This window comes from Oncorhynchus masou, chromosome 28, assembly GCF_036934945.1.
Source record: "Oncorhynchus masou masou isolate Uvic2021 chromosome 28, UVic_Omas_1.1, whole genome shotgun sequence".
NCBI lineage: Eukaryota > Metazoa > Chordata > Actinopteri > Salmoniformes > Salmonidae > Oncorhynchus > Oncorhynchus masou.
The window spans coordinates 20,644,467-20,660,219 of record NC_088239.1 but is presented as its reverse complement, the minus strand read 5'-3'; positions in this window follow the sequence as shown (position 1 = coordinate 20,660,219).

Sequence of the window (15,753 nt, the reverse complement as noted above, 5' to 3'; positions counted from 1 at the left end):
TCTAATCCCTCCACCCCTCCTGCATCCCCCTCCCTCCTCTCATCCCTCCCCTCATCCCTCCTGCATCCCCCTCCCTCCTCTCATCCCTCCCCTCAACCCTCCTGCACCCCCCTCCCTCCTCTCATTCCTCCCCTCACCCCTCCTGCATCCCCCTCCCTCCTCTCATCCCTCCCCTCATCCCTCCTGCATCCCCCTCCCTCCTCTCATCCCTCCACTCCTCCTGCATCCCCCTCCCTCCTCTCATCCCTCCTCTCATCCCTCCTGCATCCCTCTCCCTCCTCTCATCTCTCCTGCATCCCCCTCCCCCCTCTCATCCCTCCACCTCTCCTGCATCCCTCTCCCTCCTGTCATCCCTCCCCTCATCCCTCCTGCATCCCCTCCCTCCTCTCATCCCTCCCCTCATCCCTACTGCATCCCCTTCCCCTCTCATCCCTCCACCCCTCCTGCATCCCCCTCCCTCCTCTCATCGCTCCTGAATCCCCCTCCCCCTCTCATCCCTCCTGCATCCCCCTCCCTCCTCTCATCCCTCCTGCATCCCATCCCCCTCTCATCCCTCCACCCCTCATGCATCCCCCCTCCCTCCTCTAATCCCTCCTGTATCCCCCTCCCTCCTCTCATCCCTCCACCCCTCCTGCAACCCCCTCCCTCCCGCATCCCCACCTTCTCCTCTCATGCCTCCCTCCCCCAACAGTGAACTATCTCTCTAACTGAGGGGCGGGGAGAGGGTAATGAAAGGAAATCAACATTGCTCACACCACTCCACCTGCCCAATTAATCACCACTGTGTGTGTGTGTATGTATGTGTGTGAGTGTATAAGTGCGTGTTGGTGTGTGTATGTGTGTGCTGCTGCAGTTGTGCCTACCTCTAGGGCTATGTTAGCTCAGTGTCTTGGTTCACATAAGACTATACCAAGAATACCTGCTCATCCAGAGTGTTCTAGCACAGTGACCATATAGTCTGTGTTAAATTGCACTGAATGATTGTATTCATCTAGCATTGAAGGGTGATGCAGTAGAGCTACTGCACTGCATTTGGGGAATTGAATAAGATAAATGTCATAATGGGGAAGTATGTATGAGCGACTTCAACCTAAGATCAACTTCACATTAGAGTTGCCCTGTGGGTAGTATAACAATGAGTCTGTCTGGGAAATATATGCACCAAATATGGTGGGGGGAACCACATATCATGCTGTGTATTTTGACCAAACAGTCCTTAATCTGTTTTGAATTCCCCCCTCCAGTACTTGACACTCTTTATGTGACATAACTCAGGTCTACCAACTGTCATGCCTTGTGGCACATGATTAAAAAGTGTTATTATTCAAAGTCAAATCTTCATCTACCCATACAGTAGGCCAGAAAGCTGTTGTCTAGATGGGTTTCTGATGGGATTGAAGTTTGAGTTGCGTTCAAGTTTCTCTTAGGATTCTGGCCTCTGGTCTTAACAGTATTTAACCGTTTTAAAGAATTACCATCATGAACACCTTGATAGAGCAGTTTTTCAAACATTACATCCCAGTACACATTTCCTTTAAAACATCAACTATATTATGGCAAAGTGCACTGTTAAACCAAGCTCTGTTCTCTGTTCTCTATTGCACTGTTAAACCACGCTCTGTTCTCTATTGCACTGTTAAACCACTCTCTGTTCTCTATTGCACTGTTAAACCACGCTCTGTTCTCTATTGCACTGTTAAACCACGCTCTGTTCTCTATTGCACTGTTAAACTACGCTCTGTTCTCTATTGCACTGTTAAACCACGCTCTGTTCTCAATTGCACTGTTAAACCACACTCTGTTCTCTATTGTACTGTTAAACCACGCTCTGTTCTCCATTGCATTGTTAAACCACGCTCTGTTCTCTATTGCACTGTTAAACCACGCTCTGTTCTCTATTGCACTGTTAAAACACACTCTGTTCTCTATTGCACTGTTAAACCACGCTCTGTTCTCTATTGCCCTGTTAAAACACGCTCTGCTCTCTATTGCACCGTTAAACCACGCCCTGTTCTCTATTGCACTGTTAAAACACGCTCTGTTCTCTATTGCACTGTTAAAACCGCCCTGTTCTCTATTGCTTTGTTAGAACACGCTCTGTTCTCTATTGCACTGTTAAAACACACTGTTCTCTATTGCACTGTTAAACCACACTCTGTTCTCTATTGCACTGTTAAACCACGCTCTGTTCTCTATTGCACTGTTAAAACCGCCCTGTTCTCTATTGCTTTGTTAGAACACGCTCTGTTCTCTATTGCACTGTTAAAACACACTGTTCTCTATTGCACTGTTAAACCACACTCTGTTCTCTATTGCACTGTTAAAACACGCTCTGTTCTCTATTGCACTGTTAAAACCGCCCTGTTCTCTATTGCTTTGTTAGAACACGCTCTGTTCTCTATTGCACTGTTAAAACACACTGTTCTCTATTGCACTGTTAAACCACGCTCTGTTCTCTATTGCACTGTTAAAACACTCTCTGTTCTCTATTGCACTGTTAAAACACACTCTGTTCTCTATTGCACTGTTAAACCACGCTCTGTTCTCTATTGCACTGTTAAACCACGCTCTGTTCTCTATTGCACTGTTAAAACGCGCTCTGTTCTCTATTGCACTGTTAAAACACGCTCTGTTCTCTATTGCACTGTTAAACCACGCTCTGTTCTCTATTGCACTGTTAAAACACACTCTGTTCTCTATTGCACTGTTAAACCACGCTCTGTTCTCTATTGCCCTGTTAAAACACGCTCTGCTCTCTATTGCACCGTTAAACCACGCCCTGTTCTCTATTGCACTGTTAAAACACGCTCTGTTCTCTATTGCACTGTTAAAACCGCCCTGTTCTCTATTGCTTTGTTAGAACACGCTCTGTTCTCTATTGCACTGTTAAAACACACTGTTCTCTATTGCACTGTTAAACCACACTCTGTTCTCTATTGCACTGTTAAACCACGCTCTGTTCTCTATTGCACTGTTAAAACCGCCCTGTTCTCTATTGCTTTGTTAGAACACGCTCTGTTCTCTATTGCACTGTTAAAACACACTGTTCTCTATTGCACTGTTAAACCACACTCTGTTCTCTATTGCACTGTTAAAACACGCTCTGTTCTCTATTGCACTGTTAAAACCGCCCTGTTCTCTATTGCTTTGTTAGAACACGCTCTGTTCTCTATTGCACTGTTAAAACACACTGTTCTCTATTGCACTGTTAAACCACGCTCTGTTCTCTATTGCACTGTTAAAACACTCTCTGTTCTCTATTGCACTGTTAAAACACACTCTGTTCTCTATTGCACTGTTAAACCACGCTCTGTTCTCTATTGCACTGTTAAACCACGCTCTGTTCTCTATTGCACTGTTAAAACGCGCTCTGTTCTCTATTGCACTGTTAAAACACGCTCTGTTCTCTATTGCACTGTTAAAACCGCCCTGTTCTCTATTGCTTTGTTAGAACACGCTCTGTTCTCTATTGCACTGTTAAAACACACTGTTCTCTATTGCACTGTTAAACCACGCTCTGTTCTCTATTGCACTGTTAAAACACTCTCTGTTCTCTATTGCACTGTTAAAACACACTCTGTTCTCTATTGCACTGTTAAACCACGCTCTGTTCTCTATTGCACTGTTAAAACGCGCTCTGTTCTCTATTGCACTGTTAAAACACGCTCTGTTCTCTATTGCACTGTTAAAACACGCTCTGTTCTCTATTGCACTGTTAAAACCGCCCTGTTCTCTATTGCTTTGTTAGAACACGCTCTGTTCTCTATTGCACTGTTAAAACACACTGTTCTCTATTGCACTGTTAAACCACACTCTGTTCTCTATTGCACTGTTAAAACACGCTCTGTTCTCTATTGCACTGTTAAAACACGCTCTGTTCTCTATTGCACTGTTAAAACCGCCCTGTTCTCTATTGGTTTGTTAGAACACGCTCTGTTCTCTATTGCACTGTTAAACCACGCTCTGTTCTCTATTGCACTGTTAAAACACGCTCTGTTCTCTATTGCACTGTTAAAACACGCTCTGTTCTCTATTGCACTGTTAAAACCGCCCTGTTCTCTATTGGTTTGTTAGAACACGCTCTGTTCTCTATTGCACTGTTAAACCACGCTCTGTTCTCTATTGCACTGTTAAAACACGCTCTGTTCTCTATTGCACTGTTAAAACACGCTCTGTTCTCTATTGCACTGTTAAAACACGCTCTGTTCTCTATTGCATTGTTAAAACACGCTCTGTTCTCTATTGCACTGATAAAACACGCTCTGTTCTCTATTGCACTGTTAAAACACGCTCTGTTCTCTATTGCACTGTTAAAACGCGCTCTGTTCTCTATTGCACTGTTAAAACACGCTCTGTTCTCTATTGCACTGTTAAAACACGCTCTGTTCTCTATTGCACTGTTAAAACACACTGTTCTCTATTGCACTGTTAAACCACACTCTGTTCTCTATTGCACTGTTAAAACACGCTCTGTTCTCTATTGCACTGTTAAAACACGCTCTGTTCTCTATTGCACTGTTAAAACACACTCTGTTCTCTATTGTACTGTTAAACCACGCTCTGTTCTCCATTGCATTGTTAAACCACGCTCTGTTCTCTATTGCACTGTTAAACCACGCTCTGTTCTCTATTGCACTGTTAAAACACGCTCTGTTCTCTATTGCACTGTTAAAACACGCTCTGTTCTCTATTTCACTGTTAAAACACGCTCTGTTCTCTATTGCACTGTTAAAACCGCCCTGTTCTCTATTGCTTTGTTAGAACACGCTCTGTTCTCTATTGCACTGTTAAAACACACTGTTCTCTATTGCACTGTTAAACCACACTCTGTTCTCTATTGCACTGTTAAAACACGCTCTGTTCTCTATTGCACTGTTAAAACACGCTCTGTTCTCTATTGCACTGTTAAAACACACTCTGTTCTCTATTGTACTGTTAAACCACGCTCTGTTCTCCATTGCATTGTTAAACCACGCTCTGTTCTCTATTGCACTGTTAAACCACGCTCTGTTCTCTATTGCACTGTTAAAACGCGCTCTGTTCTCTATTGCACTGTTAAAACACGCTCTGTTCTCTATTGCACTGTTAAAACCGCCCTGTTCTCTATTGCTTTGTTAGAACACGCTCTGTTCTCTATTGCACTGTTAAAACACACTGTTCTCTATTGCACTGTTAAACCACGCTCTGTTCTCTATTGCACTGTTAAAACACTCTCTGTTCTCTATTGCACTGTTAAAACACACTCTGTTCTCTATTGCACTGTTAAACCACGCTCTGTTCTCTATTGCACTGTTAAAACGCGCTCTGTTCTCTATTGCACTGTTAAAACACGCTCTGTTCTCTATTGCACTGTTAAAACACGCTCTGTTTCTATTGCACTATTGCACTGTTAAAACACGCTCTGTTCTCTATTGCACTGTTAAAACACGCTCTGTTCTCTATTGCACTGTTAAAACACGCTCTGTTCTCTATTGCACTGTTAAAACCGCCCTGTTCTCTATTGGTTTGTTAGAACACGCTCTGTTCTCTATTGCACTGTTAAACCACGCTCTGTTCTCTATTGCACTGTTAAAACACGCTCTGTTCTCTATTGCACTGTTAAAACACGCTCTGTTCTCTATTGCACTGTTAAAACCGCCCTGTTCTCTATTGGTTTGTTAGAACACGCTCTGTTCTCTATTGCACTGTTAAACCACGCTCTGTTCTCTATTGCACTGTTAAAACACGCTCTGTTCTCTATTGCACTGTTAAAACACGCTCTGTTCTCTATTGCACTGTTAAAACACGCTCTGTTCTCTATTGCATTGTTAAAACACGCTCTGTTCTCTATTGCACTGATAAAACACGCTCTGTTCTCTATTGCACTGTTAAAACACGCTCTGTTCTCTATTGCACTGTTAAAACACGCTCTGTTCTCTATTGCACTGTTAAAACACGCTCTGTTCTCTATTGCACTGTTAAAACACGCTCTGTTCTCTATTGCACTGTTAAAACACGCTCTGTTCTCTATTGCACTGTTAAAACCGCCCTGTTCTCTAGTGCTTTGTTAGAACACGCTCTGTTCTCTATTGCACTGTTAAAACACACTGTTCTCTATTGCACTGTTAAACCACGCTCTGTTCTCTATTGCACTGTTAAAACACTCTCTGTTCTCTATTGCACTGTTAAAACACTCTCTGTTCTCTATTGCACTGTTAAAACACACTCTGTTCTCTATTGCACTGTTAAACCACGCTCTGTTCTCTATTGCACTGTTAAACCACGCTCTGTTCTCTATTGCACTGTTAAAACGCGCTCTGTTCTCTATTGCACTGTTAAAACACGCTCTGTTCTCTATTGCACTGTTAAAACACGCTCTGTTCTCTATTTCACTGTTAAAACACGCTCTGTTCTCTATTGCACTGTTAAAACCGCCCTGTTCTCTATTGCTTTGTTAGAACACGCTCTGTTCTCTATTGCACTGTTAAAACACACTGTTCTCTATTGCACTGTTAAACCACACTCTGTTCTCTATTGCACTGTTAAAACACGCTCTGTTCTCTATTGCACTGTTAAAACACGCTCTGTTCTCTATTGCACTGTTAAAACACACTCTGTTCTCTATTGTACTGTTAAACCACGCTCTGTTCTCCATTGCATTGTTAAACCACGCTCTGTTCTCTATTGCACTGTTAAACCACGCTCTGTTCTCTATTGCACTGTTAAAACACGCTCTGTTCTCTATTGCACTGTTAAAACACGCTCTGTTCTCTATTTCACTGTTAAAACACGCTCTGTTCTCTATTGCACTGTTAAAACCGCCCTGTTCTCTATTGCTTTGTTAGAACACGCTCTGTTCTCTATTGCACTGTTAAAACACACTGTTCTCTATTGCACTGTTAAACCACACTCTGTTCTCTATTGCACTGTTAAAACACGCTCTGTTCTCTATTGCACTGTTAAAACATGCTCTGTACTCTATTGCACTGTTAAAACACGCTCTGTTCTCTATTGCACTGTTAAAACACGCTCTGTTCTCTATTGCACTGTTAAAACCGCCCTGTTCTCTATTGGTTTGTTAGAACACGCTCTGTTCTCTATTGCACTGTTAAACCACGCTCTGTTCTCTATTGCACTGTTAAAACACGCTCTGTTCTCTATTGCACTGTTAAAACACGCTCTGTTCTCTATTGCACTGTTAAAACACGCTCTGTTCTCTATTGCATTGTTAAACCCTCATGATTTAACCAATAGCCACAAAACACGTTTTTAGAGAAGGGTTCCCTTACAATTAGACAAGTGCAATCATCAAAAAAATACAGCAGTGTTAATGCATTTCACAAATGTTTAATTAGACTGTATTAATTAAAAGATCTTCTCTTTCTTTCTCTCCTTCGTTCCCTATCTTTTTTTCTTGTTGGGATAGATCAGTAACGTGACCTCCAGTTAATTGAAACCCAGGAGAATTTTCTTGCATAAAATCAGATTTATCTACCCATAAAAGGATTTCATAAAAAATAGTCAAAATTCAGTGTCTGGCTAGTGCAAGGGCCTGCAGCTACAGAGGCGAGCCTTACTCCATCCCTTTACCATTCCTCTGTCATCACGGAGAAGTGCTACAGCTAACTAGCTGGGGATCCAGTAATTAATAGCAGGGAAACACAGACATTATGTCTATAGGGCAGTCCCCCCCACCCCCCGAAACAATGAAATCAGTTCACCATCTGAAATGCACTGTCTGAAATGTCCCCCTGATGATAATGTGTAGAAAGTAATGATGGCCATTGTGATAATGAAAACAATTCATCACACAAACCCCACTAATGCTATGAGACAGGCTGGATGGATAGTTAGTTAACAGAGGGGCAGAACCGTCTCTGTACAGTGCATTGGCTCTTTCTCTTGGCTCACAGGTGCTCGTGCTGTATAACCAGGCTGGCTTCAATGGTCCATTTCAGGATGCCAATGTCAAAACCAAGTTCAACCAAATCCACTAACAATGCACGGGGAAAGTGACAACATGTGATGATGATATTTCACTGTAAAATTGGTTACACTTTATTTTACTCCTATTTCCCATGTTATTCACCTAATATTTACTCATCTATTTTGCGGTTACAACGGCTACTCCCTGGCAATTCAGTGCACCACAACTGCTGTAGCTGCTGCTTCAAAATGAATCACCAAGAAAGCAGAGGGAGATTATTAGGTCATTATCATATCATTTCACCGTATAATTTTGATGCAAATACGAGGTAAATAGCCGACTGCAAAACAAAGGGCAACCATAAAATGAATATAATACATAACATCCCCCGTTACACCCCTGTACTACTCAAAGTGCAAAGGGATCCTTGACAGTGACGAGCTTCATGGCAGATTGAGGTGGTGCGTGGGCGTTAGGCTTAATGGCGTGGGTGAAGCGTTGGACGGCCATCTTCCAGACCATGTCCTCTTAGGGGAACTGGCTTACGGTACCAACACAGCTACTGTCACAGACCCCCACCAGAAAGATTCCTTATGAGCCCTGTCCCTAAACGACCTGGAGCAGTGGTCCCGCCGCCTCCCGTAGCTACAGGCAACCCAGCCATGCGTGCATCATCATCACGGGCGGCACCTGGGATTGCCGTTGGTCCGCGTCCAAATACCACTGGATTTAGTGGTGTTGGATGGGATCCAGAGAAACCAGTGATGGGGCCACGCCTTCCTGCGTTGACAGATATGTAGCTCTGTTTGGGAGGGAGGAGGGTCACGTATTTTGTACCTAATTACTGAAAACACTGATTTTCAAATGAATGCATAGGAGAAGAAGTACGTCTTCTAATAAACCTGCCTTGGGGCTACCATTATTGATGTTACACCCAAAGGACATACGCACATATGGGCTCCTATCTCTGAACTGCTTAATTAATTCACCATAATATACCTCCTCTCTGGCATGCAACCGCTGACATTGTGGTGGGAAACGGGGCCCCATAATAAAAAATAGAAAAAGCGACTGTGTCTGTGCTGCTTGCTTGCTTCCGAAGCGATACATAACACAGGCACTACAGCCATGTTGTCCCTCAAATCTGTGCTCCCAGCATCCCCCTCTCCTTCTACACAAATTAATAGGCAACCACCACTGAAGCGTTAAATTGCTTTGCGTTCGCCCCTGCCGACAACTGGATTATTTTTTATTAGAACAACAGCCTTCTGCTCAGCTATTTGTGTTTTTAAATTACTTCCCTTTTCGGTTGCATAAAAAAAATTGTGATTGCTCATAAACAGTCATGGTGAGTAGTATCTTGTCGTAATGCTTAAACAAACATTACTTTTGTCATCATCAATATACACTATATATACAAAAGTATGTGGACACCGCTTCAAATTAGTGGATTTGGCTATTTTAGCCACATCCGTTGCTGACAGGTGTAAAAAAAAAAAAAAAAATCAAGCACACCGCCATGCAATCTCCATAGACAAACATCGGCAGGAGAATGGTCTTACTGAAGAGCTCAGTGACTTTCAATGTGGCACCGTCACCGATACCACCTTTCCAACAAGTCAGTTCATCACAGTTCACCCTGCTAGAGCTGCAACTGCAGTTATTGTGAAGTTGAAACGTCTAGGAGCAACAATGGCTTAGCCACGAAGTGGGAGGCCATACAAGCTCACAGAATGCGACCGCCGAGTGCTGATGCACGTAGCACTTGAAAATCATCTGTCCTCGGTTGCAACACTCACTACCGATTTCTAAACTGCCTCTCGAAGCAACGTCAGCACAATAACTGTTTGTCGGGAGCTTCATGAAATGGGTTTCCATAGCCGAGCATCCACACACAAGCCTAAGCTAACCATGCGCAATGCCAAGCGTCACTGGAGTGGGGTAAAGCTCGCTGCCATTGGACTCTGGAGCAGTGGAAACGGGTTCTCTGGAGTGATGAATCACGCTTCACCATCTGGCAGTCTGACGTATGAATCTGGGTTTGGTTGATGCCATGAGAAAACTACCTGCCTGAATGCATAGTGCCAACTGTAAAGTGGTGGAGGAGGAATAATGGTCTGGGGCTGTTTTTCATGGTTCGGGCAAGGCCCCGTAGTTTCAGTGAAGGGAAATCTTAACGCTACAGCATACGATGACATTCTAGACGATTCTGTGCTTCCAACTTTGTGGCATACAGAAATGGTTTGTCGACATCGGGAGGAAGAACTTGACTGGTCTGCACAGAGCCCTGACATCAACCCCATCGAACACCTTTGGGATGAATTGGAACGCCCAACATCAGGCCTAATCGCCCAACATCAGTGACTGACCTCACTGCTCTTGTGGCTGAATGGAAACAAGTCCCTGCAGCAATGTTCCAACATCTAGTGGAAAGCCTCCCAGAAGTGCCCATTGTAGCAGCAAAGGGGGGACAAACTCCATATTAATGACCATGATTTTGGAATGAGATGTTCGACAAGCACATGTCCACATACTTTTGGTCATGTAGCGTAGTGACCCATTGTACAATCATATTCTTTTAAAGCATAAATATGTGAAAAATGGGTTATAGAGCAAGAGGGCATAGATTTCAGAGTATAATTTAGTTGTTTTGTCTCTAAATCAACATCATTGTGTTACAGTTGGAACTATAGCTGGCTTCCATAGAGATTAATTAAAGACCTTGCTTGGTTTCTTGCCTGTTTCGATTCAGTGTCAAGGCAAATCTCCCCACCCAGGAAGGAGTGTGCACTGCAGACACCAGCTGTGTACTCATTTTCCTGTTGTTTACCATCAGTACTCCTCCTTCGCGTGCCAGCCACACGCTCATCCTCTCCTCCCCCATCCTCTCCACTACCACCAGAGATGTTTCTACATTTTGATTTCCCTTCCCTTTCTCTTATCCCTCTACCTTGCGGTTGAGGGGTTCCTGCTCCTGACCATTGTCAGTGGGAATTTCCCTCAAGCCGGCTGTTGTGTACCCGCGCGTTCCTTCGCGTTGCCTCGCCACATATGCATGTCATGGAGTGTCAGGGCCAAGGTGGGCCTCTGACGTGATCGGCCCTGATGGCAGCATATTCCCTGCTGATGGAGGTGCCCAGGTACCAGGCCAACACAGCGCTCCCCTCATACGAGAGGTCTGTTCTGGGGCCGACTGCCCCCCCCCCCTCCCCTCAACATGTCAGCACTGTTTTTACAACGTCGTTGAACCTCCATGCTCCATTTCCCTCCTTTGACCTCCTATTCTTCCATTCCACTGAGCTCCAGCAATGAAAAGTCCACCATATGCAGACCAGACAGAAACCTGCTCCTGAAGAACCTAGTCCCTATATATCAGCCAAAGCACAGGTCTATAGGTTCCTATTGTAGGCCGATTTACAGTATATAGGTAGGTATTCAACAAAAACACATTTTGTCTCCCTGGCTGCTAAAAGATGCAGTGTGCATTATTTAAGTAGTATATAATTAAATATGTGGCTTGGCGAGAGATTTTCCAAACACACTGAGAACTGTACTGGTACCCAGGGGGTTGCCTACTGCCTGACAGTGCAGCATTATGCAAAAGAGAGAGAGGAGCGGTGGTTAACATTCTGTATTTGTCCGCCTTTTTGTAATTTATTGGAACTCATCTGTAACAGGGCTTGGCACTGATTTATATATTGATTTGAAAAATAAATAAAAGGTGATAGAAACCTGCATCGGGGTGTAATGATGGACTGTTGCGACATGCAGGAGTAAGGATATGAAACATTGGGAGGAAATGAGATATTATGCCCCCAAGACAACTGCAGCCACCAGCCCATTCATTATTAGCTTGATATTTATTATTAAGAATTTCTCTTCATGAGTGACTGCAGAATATTTGGGCCCGCTCAAGCTGTTAAGTCCCTAACTGGAATGAAGTGCGTGGACCTCATTTCTCCCTTGTTGTTGCTGGCTGCTGACAGGGCAAATCTGGAGAGGAAGATTCATCACATGCATTATTGTAACACACACACACACACATACATGCGTGCAAGCATACACACACCAATACACACTCATACATACTTTCATGTGAGGATGGGCAGTTTACATAACTTTGACACATCATGATCTGAATAATATACATGGGGTAGTCATGGCAACAGGGATCCCCCCCTTTACAGTCCAACACACACATTTGTTGCAGTCCACATACATCTATCTGTTCTAAGCCCACCACATATATGAAAATAAATGCTTTAAAATATATAACACACAAGCTCATGCATGCTTACCATTCTAGATTCACTAGACTAGACACCATTTATAGAAACAGTGGGGTAAATAGGGGACAGCTGTTTAAAGGAATTCCTACTTTCCTTGCCAAGGCTTTCACCACTACTTTAAAACAACTTTATAATCACAGACAGCACAGTCAAATCCTAACAACATACAGTAGGGCTGCCATCCAAGCCAGGGACATTATTTTTTATTGTCAAGGCACTGACGACGGCACAATTGGATCATCCCATTTCTCCAGCTCACTTTACCAGCCACCTTGTTAGTTATGACTGCAATCACTGAAACATTTTGCATCCATACAGGAATTACAGCAAGGACACTAAACATCTGCCTCGGGGCTGCGAGAATATGTCCCTGCTAAACATCTGCCTCGGGGCTGCGAAAATATGTCCCTGCTAAACAGATGGCCTTCATATTAGGAGTGTTCCATGTGTAGGCAGGAAGGTGGTAATCAGTTTGGATAGGAGGTGCTGCTGTGGGGAAGAGTACTGGGTCTATGTTGGAGGAAGTCCAAAAGTCGGGAATGTGTTCAGTACCAAACATTAACTTGCCCTATAAGAAATGCTTGTCTGTTTTCTACTGCAAAACCTTTTTCTACGGTGTACCCTAATGAACATGATCCAGGTTTTACCACACCTCAACATGATAGGACACTTCTGTTGAAAGAATCTGCGTTGACTTTTCTTTCCCTACACAGTACAAATGGCAACCTAAATGAAGTACTAAGTCTCATTTACTATATGCTTCCTTATCATTCCATTTAATAACTTAACATTTTCCTCTAGTCTCCAGAGATCATAACCAAGCCATCCACCGACTAATCTATCATATAAATTTGGCAAATTCGTAACATATAGTACATTCTGCAAATTCGTTACATATTGTACGAAATTAGTGATGGACAACCAATTAATACATTCCTTACAAAACGTGACATAGCACACTAAATGGAGTGTCTCGGATTTACGTACAGAATAATACAAAATGCTCTGAAACCAGGTTGGGTAGGCCAGCATTCCAGTACACCCACACTCCATTCAGCCTCTCTCACCCACCCAGGCCCAAGGACGAAAATGGCTGCCCCCCCTGGCCTGAACCAAGAGCCGTAATGAATAGGCTGCCAGACCACCCCGCTGTGGCAATTTGAAGAGGACAATATATTACATACCACCCTATTTGCTGTTGTGATGAGCTTCAGACACCTCCCATTATTTATTAGGAGGGGCCAGCAGAACGGCGCATAGGTCACTGAACCCAGGTAAACCGGCGACGATAAGAGAGGGAGAGGAGGTGAGTGTGTGAGAGAGAGAAAGGAGGAAAAAAGAGAGGCAATAACAAAGACAGAGAGCCCTGTACTCCTAGTGCTATGTGTCCATTAATTGAGTGGTTACTCAGAGGAATGTGTTGGTTTGAAAACCTCTGGGAGGTTGTTTCTTACCAGTGGTGGTCCTATATTTGGATTAAAGGTGGTATTGGTGTATATTACACAATACTACTTTTGTGAGCTTACAATCTCTCTCCATGTGATCTTATGATAAATAGGATCTGTTCACACGAAGTGCACAGGGACACCAAAGTCGAAATATGCAACGTTTGATAGATGAATAAAACGTTGCATTTCAAACTGGGGGTTAGCCTCCTTTGTTAGAGTTCTCATGGTGCTATAAGACAAATGGTGTAGTTTGCCGTGGGTCAACTGGGGTTTGCTATCCCATAATGACCTTTCAGAGAGATGGAAGAACTACTACTGCCCCCTCCCTCAGCAACATGGAATGAAGTATAGGCTACTGCAACCCAACGGTTTATAACAGAGTTGGGCGCAACATCATAATACCAACCACTCAACCTACAGTGAATGATATTCAGGCTTGTTACATTGTGTGAAGTCACAGGACCATCACATCAAAAATATATCAAATATTTTGGCAAGGAAACATTAATGAACAATTATTCTGGTGTAGTTTAAAAAAAAACACCATAAAAAATGTGCATCATGTTCTAAAGAATCTGCAACATATCTCTTCAATCGATTTGTATTTTGCAGGAAATAGGGGGTGGCAGACATTTGTGCAAGACATGCCGCTCTGAGATGAAACGAAATGAGCAGTACTGTGAGTGTTCCATTGTAGCTTGGAGCCACTAGACCCTTGAGGAGGGTCTGTCACTTTGTCAACGCTGAGAAGCTGCCAGCTTTTATGAAATACCGAATTACTAATTGCCCTGTGTTGCTTTCCTGCCTAAATGTCAGCTTGTAATATCTCCACTTCCATTAGACCACTAACAGAGCACGATCCCGCCCCCTACAGAGCTGGCAAATATTATAATTTCCCACCAAGCTACAGAGGACGAGTGCCAGCAAGGCAGATCATGAAGGACAAAGCTAAAGACTTTGAAAACATTTTCCCCACTCATCTACTCTATTCCAAGCCTGCTGATGGAGATTCTAAAATGTCAGCCAATAAGCCAGCCACATCACTGAAGCATACAGAGATAGTTAGGTGGAATCTGTAAGACTGATTCTAATGAAACATGCCCCTTGATTTTCAAAGAATGAATTACAAATAAAATAGGGCCAACTCTTTGATGGTAAATATGCAATGTTGTTGCTTTAAATGATTTACAAACTAAAAGGACTCGTGTTTCTCCTGAAACTATTTTAATTAGCTGACTACTACGGATATGTATTGGCACAACCTTTAATACCATATCCAGTTACAGTATACTGAAATATTAAAACAGACACATGAGGGAAACCAGATAGTTATTAGGGTCTTGGTGAGCCTGCTACCTTTGAGGACTAGGTCAATTTTTTTTAGGGAGGACACAGTGACTCTCTTGATCTTCCTGCTTTTCTTACCTGAGCGGAGCTGTTTGTTCTAAAGGCAGTAGTGGTGGCACATCGAAGGGTATTTTGTGGGAAACAGACATAACTGTACCAGCTTAAGTGAACGGAGCTCGACAGGTCTAGACCTCCTGGGAGATGACAACCTGTGCACAGCCGCGTTGTCTTCTTCTATGGAAACGATATGTATCCCAACACTATAGGTTATACACAGATTTCCCTCTTTTTTTGTCATTCGGGGACAGCAGTTACCGAAGAAGCCAGGATGTATTTTTTGTCACCTAAAACAACTGGATCTAAATGATCAGCGGATGATTTGCTAAAGGTAGCATGGGATTATCAATACCCAAAATCAGAGAAATAAGGAGTAATAAAATAAAGTCATCACTATCCACCCCAATAAAAACCCAGGTGTTGGTTGCAGCATCACCGTTTCATAGAAGGGACAAAAATCTAGCTAATGTCACCTTGACACACACGTGACGTTCCACTCATCCAAATGAGGTCTAAAGCCAAGCCCTGTAAACAATGTTTGTTTTCTTTCTAGTGCTATATCTTATTCTAGGATTACTAATCAAACAAGCCTGGGGCCATCTGATGGGTAAACATCTGAGAAGCTCCTTGGCAGCCGTTCAACTCCCCCTCTGTAGCCAATGGATAAGAGACGGCTCTGGCAAGCTAGCTACTTACACTGTAACAT